The sequence below is a fragment of the Arachis hypogaea genome, chromosome 1 (assembly GCF_003086295.3).
Source record: "Arachis hypogaea cultivar Tifrunner chromosome 1, arahy.Tifrunner.gnm2.J5K5, whole genome shotgun sequence".
Lineage (NCBI taxonomy): Eukaryota > Viridiplantae > Streptophyta > Magnoliopsida > Fabales > Fabaceae > Arachis > Arachis hypogaea.
Window position 1 is genome coordinate 56586655 of NC_092036.1, and position 10876 is coordinate 56597530.

Sequence of the window (10876 nt, forward strand, 5' to 3'; positions counted from 1 at the left end):
AGAGGGGTATCCTTGAGCCTTAAACACAAGGGATTCTTCATTCACTTGAATGATCAATTCTCCTCTATCAACATCAATCACAGCCCTTGTTGTGGCTAGGAAGGGTCTGCCAAGGATGATGGATTCATCCATGCACTTCCCAGTCTCTAGGACTATGAAATCAGCAGGGATGTAATGGTCTTCAACTTTTACCAGAACATCCTCTACAAGTCCATAGGCTTGTTTTCTTGAGTTGTCTGCCATCTCCAGTGAGATTTTTGCAGCTTGCACCTCAAAGATCCCTAGCTTCTCCATTACAGAGAGAGGCATGAGGTTTACACTTGACCCTAGGTCACACAAGGCCTTCTTGAAGGTCATGGTGCCTATGGTACAAGGTATTGAAAACTTCCCAGGATCTTGTCTCTTTTGAGGTAATTTCTGCCTAGACAAGTCATCCAGTTCTTTGGTGAGCAAAAGGGGTTCATCATCCCAAGTCTCATTTCCAAATAACTTGTCATTTAGCTTCATGATTGCTCCAAGGTATTTAGCAACTTGCTCTTCAGTGACATACTCATCCTCTTCAGAGGAAGAATACTCATCAGAGCACATGAATGGCAGAAGTAAGTCCAATGGAATCTCTATGGTCTCATTTTGAGCCTCAGATTCCCATGGTTCCTCATTGGGGAACTCATTGGAGGCCAGTGGACATCCATTGAGGTCTTCCTCAGTGGCGTTTACTGCCTCTCCCTCCTCTCCAAATTCGGCCATGTTGATGGCCTTGCACTCTCCTTTTGGATTTTCTTCTGTATTGCTTGGAAGAGTACTAGGAGGGAGTTCAGTAATTTTCTTGCTCAGCTGACCCACTTGTGCCTCCAAATTTCTAATGGAGGACCTTGTTTCAGTCATGAAACTTTGAGTGGTTTTGATTAGATCAGAGACCATGGTTGCTAAGTCAGAGGTGTTCTGCTTAGAACTCTCTGTCTGTTGCTGAGAAGATGATGGAAAAGGCTTACCATTGCTAAACCTGTTTCTTCCACCATTATTGTTGTTGAAACCTTGTTGAGGTCTCTGTTGATCCTTCCATGAGAGATTTGGATGATTTCTCCATGAAGGATTGTAGGTGTTTCCATAGGGTTCTCCCATGTAATTCACCTCTTCCATTGAAGGGTTCTCAGGATCATAAGCTTCTTCTTCAGATGAAGCCTCCTTAGTACTACCTGGTGCATTTTGCATTCCAGACAGACTTTGAGAAATCATGTTGACTTGTTGGGTCAATATTTTGTTCTGAGCCAATATGGCATTCAGAGTGTCAATCTCAAGAACTCCTTTCTTTTGATTAGTCCCATTGTTTACAGGATTTCTTTCAGAAGTGTACATGAATTGGTTATTTGCAACCATTTCAATCAGCTCTTGAGCTTCTGTAGGCGTCTTCTTCAGATGAAGAGATCCTCCAGCAGAGCTATCCAAAGACATCTTGGATAGTTCAGAGAGACCATCATAGAAAATACCTATGATGCTCCATTCAGAAAGCATATCAGAGGGACACTTTCTGATTAATTGTTTGTATCTTTCCCAAGCTTCATAGAGGGATTCTCCTTCCTTCTGTCTGAAGGTTTGGACTTCCACTCTAAGCTTACTCAATTTTTGAGGTGGAAAGAACTTCGCCAAGAAGGCATTGACTAGCTTTTCCCAAGAGTTCAGGCTTTCTTTAGGTTGTGAGTCCAACCATGTCCTAGCTCTGTCTCTCACAGCAAAAGGGAATAGCATAAGTCTGTAGACCTCAGGGTCAACCCCATTAGTCTTGACAGTGTCACAGATTTGCAAGAACTCAGCTAAGAACTGATGAGGATCTTCCAATGGAAGTCCATGAAACTTGCAATTCTGTTGCATCAGAGAAACTAATTGAGGCTTAAGCTCAAAGTTGTTTGCTCCAATGGCAGGGATAGAGATGCTTCTCCCATAGAAGTCGGGAGTAGGTGCAGTAAAGTCACCCAGCACCTTCCTTGCATTGTTGGCATTGTTGTTGTTTTCGGCTGCCATGTCTTCTTCTTCTTTGAAGATTTCTGTCAGGTCCTCTACAGAGAGTTGTGCCTTAGCTTCACTTAGCTTTCGCTTCAAGGTCCTTTCAGGTTCAGGATCAGCCTCAACAAGAATGCTTTTGTCTTTGCTCCTGCTCATATGAAAGAGAAGAAAACAGGGAAATATGGAATCCTCTAAGTCACAGTATAGAGATTCCTTGAGGAGTCAGAGGAAAAGAAAAATGGAAGACAGAGGTAGAAAATTCGAACTTATCAAGAAAGATGGAGTTCGAATTGTGTATTAAGGAATAGTGTTAGTCCATAAATAGAAGGATGTGAGAAGAGAGGACGTGATTTTCGAAAATTAAGTAAAAGATTTTGAAAACATTTTGAAAAACACTAATTGATTTTCGAAAATAAGAGTGGGAAAGAAATCAAATGTTTTTTTTTTGAAAAAGATTTTGAAATTAGAAATCAAAAAGATTTGATTGAAAACTATTTTGAAAAAGATGTGATTAAAAAGATATGAATGATTTTAAGGTGATGTGATTGAGAAGATATGATTTGAAAAACATTTTTAAAAAGATTTGATTTTAAAAATTGATGACTTGGCTATCAAGAAAAGATATGATTCAGACATTAAACCCTCCTCAACAGAAAAGGCAACATACTTGAATTGTTGAATCAAAATCATTAATTGATAGCAAGTATCTTTGAAAATAGAAAGAAATTGATTTTGAAAAAGATTCGATTGAAAAGATATGATTTGAAAAAGATTTGATTTTGAAAAACTTTGAAAAAAAATTTGCATTGAAAACAAAATCTTCCCTCTTGTGCCATCCTGGCGTTAAACGCCCAGAATGGTGCACATTCTAGCGTTTAACGCCCAAAATACTACCCTTTTCGGCGTTAAACACCCAGCCAGGCACCCTGGCTGGCGTTTAAACGCCAGTCTGTCTTCTTCACTGGGCATTTTGGACGCCCAGCTTTTTCTGTGTAATTCCTCTGCTGTATGTTCTGAATCTTCAATTCTCTGTATTATTGACTTGAAAAGACACAAATTAAAAATATTTTTGGATTTTTAATAATGAAGAATAATCATAGTGCAACTAAAATCAAATAACAATGCATGCAAGACACCAAACTTAGCAATTTGTATACCACTGACACTAACAAAATGAGAATGCATATGAGACACATAAACACTCAAGTCAATAGAATTCAAAGATCAGAGCAATGAAATCATCAAGAAAAACTTGAAGATTAATGAAGACACTTGCATGAATGCACTAAGAACAGAAACATGCAATTGACACCAAACTTAACATGAGACACTAGACTCGAACAAGAAACATGCAATATTTTTGGTTTTTTTTTTCAAAAATTAAGTGGAAAAGAAAATAAAGGTATCAAAATTCTTGATGAGAATTCCAGGAATCATTGCAATGCTAGTCTAAGACTCCGGTCCAGGAATTAGACATGGCTTCACAGCCAGCCAAGCTTTCAAAGAAAGCTTCGGTCCAAAACACTAGACATGGCCAATGGCCAGCCAAGCCTTAGCAGATCACTGCTCCAACAGCAAGATTGATAGAAATCAACAAGCTCTTGTGATGATAGGTTGAAACCTCGGTCCAATAAGATTAGACATGGCTTCACAGCTAGCCAGACTTCAACAGATCATCATGAAACACTAGAATTTATTCTTAAGAACTCTGAAAAAAATACCTAATCTAAGCAACAAGATGAACCGTCAGTTGTCCAAACTCAACAATCCCCGGCAATAGCGCCAAAAACTTGGTATGCGAAATTGTGATCAATACTTTTCACAACTCAATTAATCCCTGGTACTGAATCCAAAAACTTGGTGTTCAATACTATGGCATAAACACAACTGCGCACAACTAACCAGCAAGTGTACTGGGTCGTCCAAGTAATAAACCTTACGCGAGTAAGGGTCGATCCCACAGAGATTGTTGGTATGAAGCAAGCTATGGTCACCTTGTAAATCCTAGTCAGGCAAACTCAAATGGATATGGGTGATATACGAATAAAACATAAAGATAAAGATAGAGATACTTATGTAATTCATTGGTGGGAATTTCAGATAAGCGCATGAAGACGCTGTGTCCCTTCCGTCTCTCTGCTTTCCTACTGTCTTCATCCAATCCTTCTTACTCCTTTCCATGGCAAGCTTATGCAAGGGTTTCACCGTTGTTAGTGGCTACCTCCCATCCTCTCAGTGGAAATGTTCAACGCACCCTGTCACGGCACGGCTATCCATCTGTCGGTTCTCAATCAGGCCGGAATAGAATCCAGTGATTCTTTTGCGTCTGTCACTAACGCCCCGCCCTCAGGAGTTTGAAGCACGTCACAGTCATTCAATCATTGAATCCTACTCAGAATACCACAGACAAGGTTAGACCTTCCGGATTCTCTTGAATGCTGCCATCAGTTCTAGCCTATACCACGAAGACTCTGATATCACGGAATGGCTGGCTCGGTTGTCAGGCGAGCGCTCGGTTGTCAGGCGATCAACCATGCATCGTGTATCAGGAATCCAAGAGATATTCACCCAATCTAAGGTAGAACGGAGGTGGTTGTCAGTCACACGTTCATAGGTGAGAATGATGATGAGTGTCACGGATCATCACATTCATCAAGTTGAAGAACAAGTGATATCTTAGAACAAGAACAAGCGGAATTGAATAGAAGAACAATAGTAATTGCATTAATACTCGAGGTACAGCAGAGCTCCACACCTTAATCTATGGTGTGTAGAAACTCCACCGTTGAAAATACATAAGAACAAGGTCTAGGCATGGCCGAATGGCCAGCCTCCCAATGATCTAAGATAGCATAAGAACAAAGATAGCTACCCCGATTTTCCCTTTAAATACAATAGTAAAAGGTCCTACTTATAGAGAACTAGTGGCCTAGGGTTTACAGAGATGAGTAAACGACATAAAAATCCACTTCCGGGCCCACTTGGTGTGTGCTTGGGCTGAGCATTGAAGCATTTTCGTGTAGAGACTCTTCTTGGAGTTAAACGCCAGCTTTTGTGCCAGTTTGGGCGTTTAACTCCCATTCTTGTGCCAGTTCCGGCGTTTAACGCTGGGAATTCTGAGGGTGACTTTGAACGCCGGTTTGGGCCATCAAATCTTGGGCAAAGTATGGACTATCATATATTTCTGGAAAGCCCAGGATGTCTACTTTCTAACGACGTTGAGAGCACGCCAATTGGGCTTCTGTAGCTCCAAAAAATCCACTTCGAGTGCAGGGAGGTCAGAATCCAACAGCATCTGCAGTCCTTTTCAGTCTCTGAATCAGATTTTTGCTCAGGTCCCTCAATTTCAGCCAGAAAATACCTGAAATCACAGAAAAATACACAAACTCATAGTAAAGTCCAGAAAAGTGAATTTTAACTAAAAACTAATAAAAATATACTAAAAACTAACTAGAACATACTAAAAACATACTAAAAACAATGCCAAAAAGCGTACAAATTATCCGCTCATCACAACACCAAACTTAAATTGTTGCTTGTCCTCAAGCAACTAAAAATCAAATAAGATAAAAAGAAGAGAATAAGCAATGAATTCCAAAAACATCTATGAAGATCAGTATTAATTAGATGAGCGGGGCTTTTAGCTTTTTGCCTCTGAATAGTTTTGGCATCTCTCTCTATCCTTTGAAATTCAGAATGATTGGCTTCTTTAGGAACTCAGAATCCAGATAGTGTTATTGATTCTCCTAGTTAAGTATGATGATTCTTGAACACAGCTACTTATTGAGTCTTGGCTGTGGCCCAAAGCACTCTGTCTTCCAGTATTACCACCGGATACATACATGCCACAGACACATAATTGGGTGAACCTTTTCAGATTGTGACTCAGCTTTGCTAGAGTCCCCAATTAGAGGTGTCCAGGGTTCTTAAGCACACTCTTTTTGCCTTGGATCACAACTTTATTTCTTTCTTTTTCTTTTTTTCTCCTTTTTTTTCGTTTTTTTTTTAATCACTACTTTTTCTTGCTTCAAGAATCAATCTGATGATTTTTTAGATCCTCAGTAACATGTCTCCTTTTTCATCATTCTTTCAAGAGCCAACATTCATGAACCACAAATTCAAGATACATATGCACTTTTTAAGCATACATTCAGAGAACAAAAATATTGCCACCACATCAAAATAATTAATCTGTTATAAAATTCAAAATTCATGCAATTCTTTTCTTTTTCAATTAAGCACATTTTTTCATTTAAGAGAGGTGATGGATTCATAGGACATTCATAACTTTAAGGCATAGACACTAAGACATTAATGATCACAAGACACAAACACAGATAAACATAAGCACTAAAATTCGAAAAACAGGAAAATAAAGAACAAGGAAATTAAAGAACGGGTCCACCTTAGTGATGGCGGCTTGTTCTTCCTCTTGAAGATCCTATGGAGTGCTTGAGCTCCTCAATGTCTCTTCCTTGTCTTAATTGCTCCTCTCTCATGATTCTTTGATATTCTCTAATTTCATGGAGGAGAATGGAATGTTCTTGGTGCTCCACCCTTAGTTGTCCCATGTTGGAACTCAGTTCTCCTAGGGAGGTGTTTAGTTGCTCCCAATAGTTTTGTGGAGGAAAGTGCATCCCTTGAGGAATCTCAAGGATCTCATGATGAGTGGGGTCTCTTGTTTGCTCCATCCTCTTCTTAGTAATGGGCTTGTCCTCATCAATGGGGATGTCTCCCTCTATGTCAACTCCAACTGAATAACAGAGGTGACAAATGAGATGAGGAAAGGCTAACCTTGCCAAGGTAGAGGACTTGTCCGCCACCTTATAAAGTTCTTGAGCTATAACCTCATGAACTTCTATTTCTTCTCCAATCATGATGCTATGAATCATGATAGCCCGGTCTATAGTAACTTCGGACCGGTTGCTAGTGGGAATGATTGAGCGTTGGATAAACTCCAACCATCCTCTAGCCACGGGTTTGAGGTCATGCCTTCTCAATTGAACCGGCTTTCCTCTTGAATCTCTCTTCCACTGGGCGCCCTCTTCACAAATGTCTGTGAGGACTTGGTCCAACCTTTGATCAAAGTTGACCCTTCTAGTGTAAGGATGTTCATCTCCTTGCATCATGGGCAAGTTGAATGCCAACCTTACATTTTCCGGACTAAAATCCAAGTATTTCCCCCAAACCATAGTAAGCCAATTCTTTGGATCCGGGTTCACACTTTGATCATGGTTCTTGGTGATCCATGCATTGGCATAGAACTCTTGAACCATTAAGATTCCGACTTGTTGAATGGGGTTGGTAAGAACTTCCCAACCTCTTCTTCGGATCTCATGTCGGATCTCCGGATATTCACCCTTTTTGAGTGAAAAGGGAACCTCGGGGATCACCTTCTTCAAGGCCACAACTTCATAGAAGTGGTATTGATGCACCCTTGAGATGAATCTCTCCATCTCCCATGACTCGGAGGTGGAAGCTTTTGCCTTCTCTTTCCTCTTTCTAGAGGTTTCTCCGGCCTTGGATGCCATAAATGGTTATGGAAAAACAAAAAGCAATGCTTTTACCACACCAAACTTAAAAGGTTTGCTCGTCCTCGAGCAAAAGAAGAAAGAAGAGAGTAGAAGAAGAAGAAATGAGAAAGAAGGGAATGGCTTTGTGTTCGGCCAAAAACGGGGAGAAATGGTGTTTAGGGTGTGTGTAAATGAAGGAGTGAAGATGGGTTTATATAGGAGTGGGGGGAGGGTATGGTTCGGCTATGCGAGGGTGAGTTTGGGAGGGAAAGTGGTTTGAATTTGAAGGGTGAGGTAGTTGGGATTTTATGAAGGATGGATGTGAGTGGTGAAGAGAAAGATGGGATTTGATAGGGGAAGGGTTTTTGGGGAAGAGGTGTTGAGGTGATTGGTGAATGGGTGAAGAAGAGAGAGAGTAGTGGGGTAGGTGGGGATCCTGTGGGGTCCAAAGATCCTGAGGTGTCAAGGAAAAGTCATTCCTGCACCAAATGGCATGCAAAAATGCGTTTTTAGCCAATTCTGGTGTTAAACACCGGGCTGGTGCCCATTTCTGGCATTTAACGCCAAGTGCTTGCCCTTTTCTGGCGTTTAACGCCAGTCTGGTGCCCCTTTCTGGCCTTAAACGCCCAGAATGGTGCCAGACTAGGCGTTAAACGCCCACCTGCTAGCCTTACTGGCGTTTAAACGCCAGTAGGTTCTTCCTCCAGGGTGTGCTATTTTTCTTCCTGTTTTTCATTCTATTTTTGCTTTTTCAATTGATTTTGTGACTTCTCATGATCATCAACCTACAGAAAACATAAAATAACAAAAGAAAATAGATAAAATATAACATTGGGTTGCCTCCCAACAAGCGCTTTTTTAATGTCAGTAGCTTGACAGAGGGCTCTCATGGAGCCTCACAGATGCTCAGAGCAATGTTGGAACCTCCCAACACCAAACTTAGAGTTTGAATGTGGGGGTTCAACACCAAACTTAGAAGTTGGTTGTGGCCTCCCAACACCAAACTTAGAGTTTAACTGTGGGGGCTCTGTTTGACTCTGTTTTGAGAGAAGCTCTTCATGCTTCCTCTCCATGATGACAGAGGGGTATCCTTGAGCCTTAAACACAAGGGATTCTTCATTCACTTGAATGATCAATTCTCCTCTATCAACATCAATCACAGCCTTGCTGTGGCTAGGAAGGGTCTGCCAAGGATGATGGATTCATCCATGCACTTCCCAGTCTCTAGGACTATGAAATCAGCAGGGATGTAATGGTCTTCAACTTTTACCAGAACATCCTCTACAAGTCCATAGGCTTGTTTTCTTGAGTTTTCTGCCATCTCCAGTGAGATTTTTGCAGCTTGCACCTCAAAGATCCCTAGCTTCTCCATTACAGAGAGAGGCATGAGGTTTACACTTGACCCTAGGTCACACAAGGCCTTCTTGAAGGTCATGGTGCCTATGGTACAAGGTATTGAAAACTTCCCAGGATCTTGTCTCTTTTGAGGTAATTTCTGCCTAGACAAGTCATCCAGTTCTTTGGTGAGCAAAGGGGGTTCATCATCCCAAGTCTCATTTCCAAATAACTTGTCATTTAGCTTCATGATTGCTCCAAGGTATTTAGCAACTTGCTCTTCAGTGACATACTCATCCTCTTCAGAGGAAGAATACTCATCAGAGCTCATGAATGGCAGAAGTAAGTCCAATGGAATCTCTATGGTCTCATTTTGAGCCTCAGATTCCCATGGTTCCTCATTGGGGAACTCATTGGAGGCCAGTGGACGTCCATTGAGGTCTTCCTCAGTGGCGTTTACTGCCTCTCCCTCCTCTCCAAATTCGGCCATGTTGATGGCCTTGCACTCTCCTTTTGGATTTTCTTCTGTATTGCTTGGAAGAGTACTAGGAGGGAGTTCAGTAATTTTCTTGCTCAGCTGACCCACTTGTGCCTCCAAATTTCTAATGGAGGACCTTGTTTCAGTCATGAAACTTTGAGTGGTTTTGATTAGATCAGAGACCATGGTTGCTAAGTCAGAGGTGTTCTGCTTAGAACTCTCTGTCTGTTGCTGAGAAGATGATGGAAAAGGCTTGCCATTGCTAAACCTGTTTCTTCCACCATTATTGTTGTTGAAACCTTGTTGAGGTCTCTGTTGATCCTTCCATGAGAGATTTGGATGATTTCTCCATGAAGGATTGTAGGTGTTTCCATAGGGTTCTCCCATGTAATTCACCTCTTCCATTGAAGGGTTCTCAGGATCATAAGCTTCTTCTTCAGATGAAGCCTCCTTAGTACTACCTGGTGCATTTTGCATTCCAGACAGACTTTGAGAAATCATGTTGACTTGTTGGGTCAATATTTTGTTCTGAGCCAATATGGCATTCAGAGTGTCAATCTCAAGAACTCCTTTCTTTTGATTAGTCCCATTGTTTACAGGATTCCTTTCAGAAGTGTACATGAATTGGTTATTTGCAACCATTTCAATCAGCTCTTGAGCTTCTGTAGGCGTCTTCTTCAGATGAAGAGATCCTCCAACAGAGCTATCCAAAGACATCTTGGATAGTTCAGAGAGACCATCATAGAAAATACCTATAATGCTCCATTCAGAAAGCATATCAGAGGGACACTTTCTGATTAATTGTTTGTATCTTTCCCAAGCTTCATAGAGGGATTCTCCTTCCTTCTGTCTGAAGGTTTGGACTTCCACTCTAAGCTTACTCAATTTTTGAGGTGGAAAGAACTTTGCCAAGAAGGCATTGACTAGCTTTTCCCAAGAGTTCAGGCTTTCTTTAGGTTGTGAGTCCAACCATGTCCTAGCTCTGTCTCTCACAGCAAAAGGGAATAGCATAAGTCTGTATACCTCAGGGTCAACCCCATTAGTCTTGACAGTGTCACAGATTTGCAAGAACTCAGCTAAGAACTGATGAGGATCTTCCAATGGAAGTCCATGAAACTTGCAATTCTGTTACATCAGAGAAACTAATTGAGGCTTAAGCTCAAAGTTGTTTGCTCCAATGGCAGGGATAGAGATGCTTCTCCCATAGAAGTCGGGAGTAGGTGCAGTAAAGTCACCCAGCACCTTCCTTGCATTGTTGGCATTGTTGTTGTTTTTGGCTGCCATGTCTTCTTCTTCTTTGAAGATTTCTGTCAGGTCCTCTACAGAGAGTTGTGCCTTAGCTTCTCTTAGCTTTCGCTTCAAGGTCCTTTCAGGTTCAGGATCATCCTCAACAAGAATGCTTTTGTCTTTGCTCCTGCTCATATGAAAGAGAAGAAAACAGGGAAATATGGAATCCTCTAAGTCACAGTATAGAGATTCCTTGAGGAGTCAGAGGAAAAGAAAAATGGAAGACAGAGGTAGAAAATTCGAACTTATCAAGAAAGATGGA

The 10876-nt window shown here is 41.2% G+C and overlaps 2 non-coding genes across 2 annotated transcripts; both read left to right on the forward strand.

The window, feature by feature from the left end:
* The first annotated feature begins 1506 nt into the window (after window positions 1–1506).
* Window positions 1507–1614, forward strand: LOC112712429 (small nucleolar RNA R71). The gene has a single exon (XR_003157788.1). It is a non-coding gene; the product is annotated as a small nucleolar RNA R71 (small nucleolar RNA).
* Window positions 1615–10098: 8484 nt separating this feature from the next.
* Window positions 10099–10206, forward strand: LOC112712435 (small nucleolar RNA R71). The gene has a single exon (XR_003157791.1). It is a non-coding gene; the product is annotated as a small nucleolar RNA R71 (small nucleolar RNA).
* The last annotated feature ends 670 nt before the right edge of the window (window positions 10207–10876 follow it).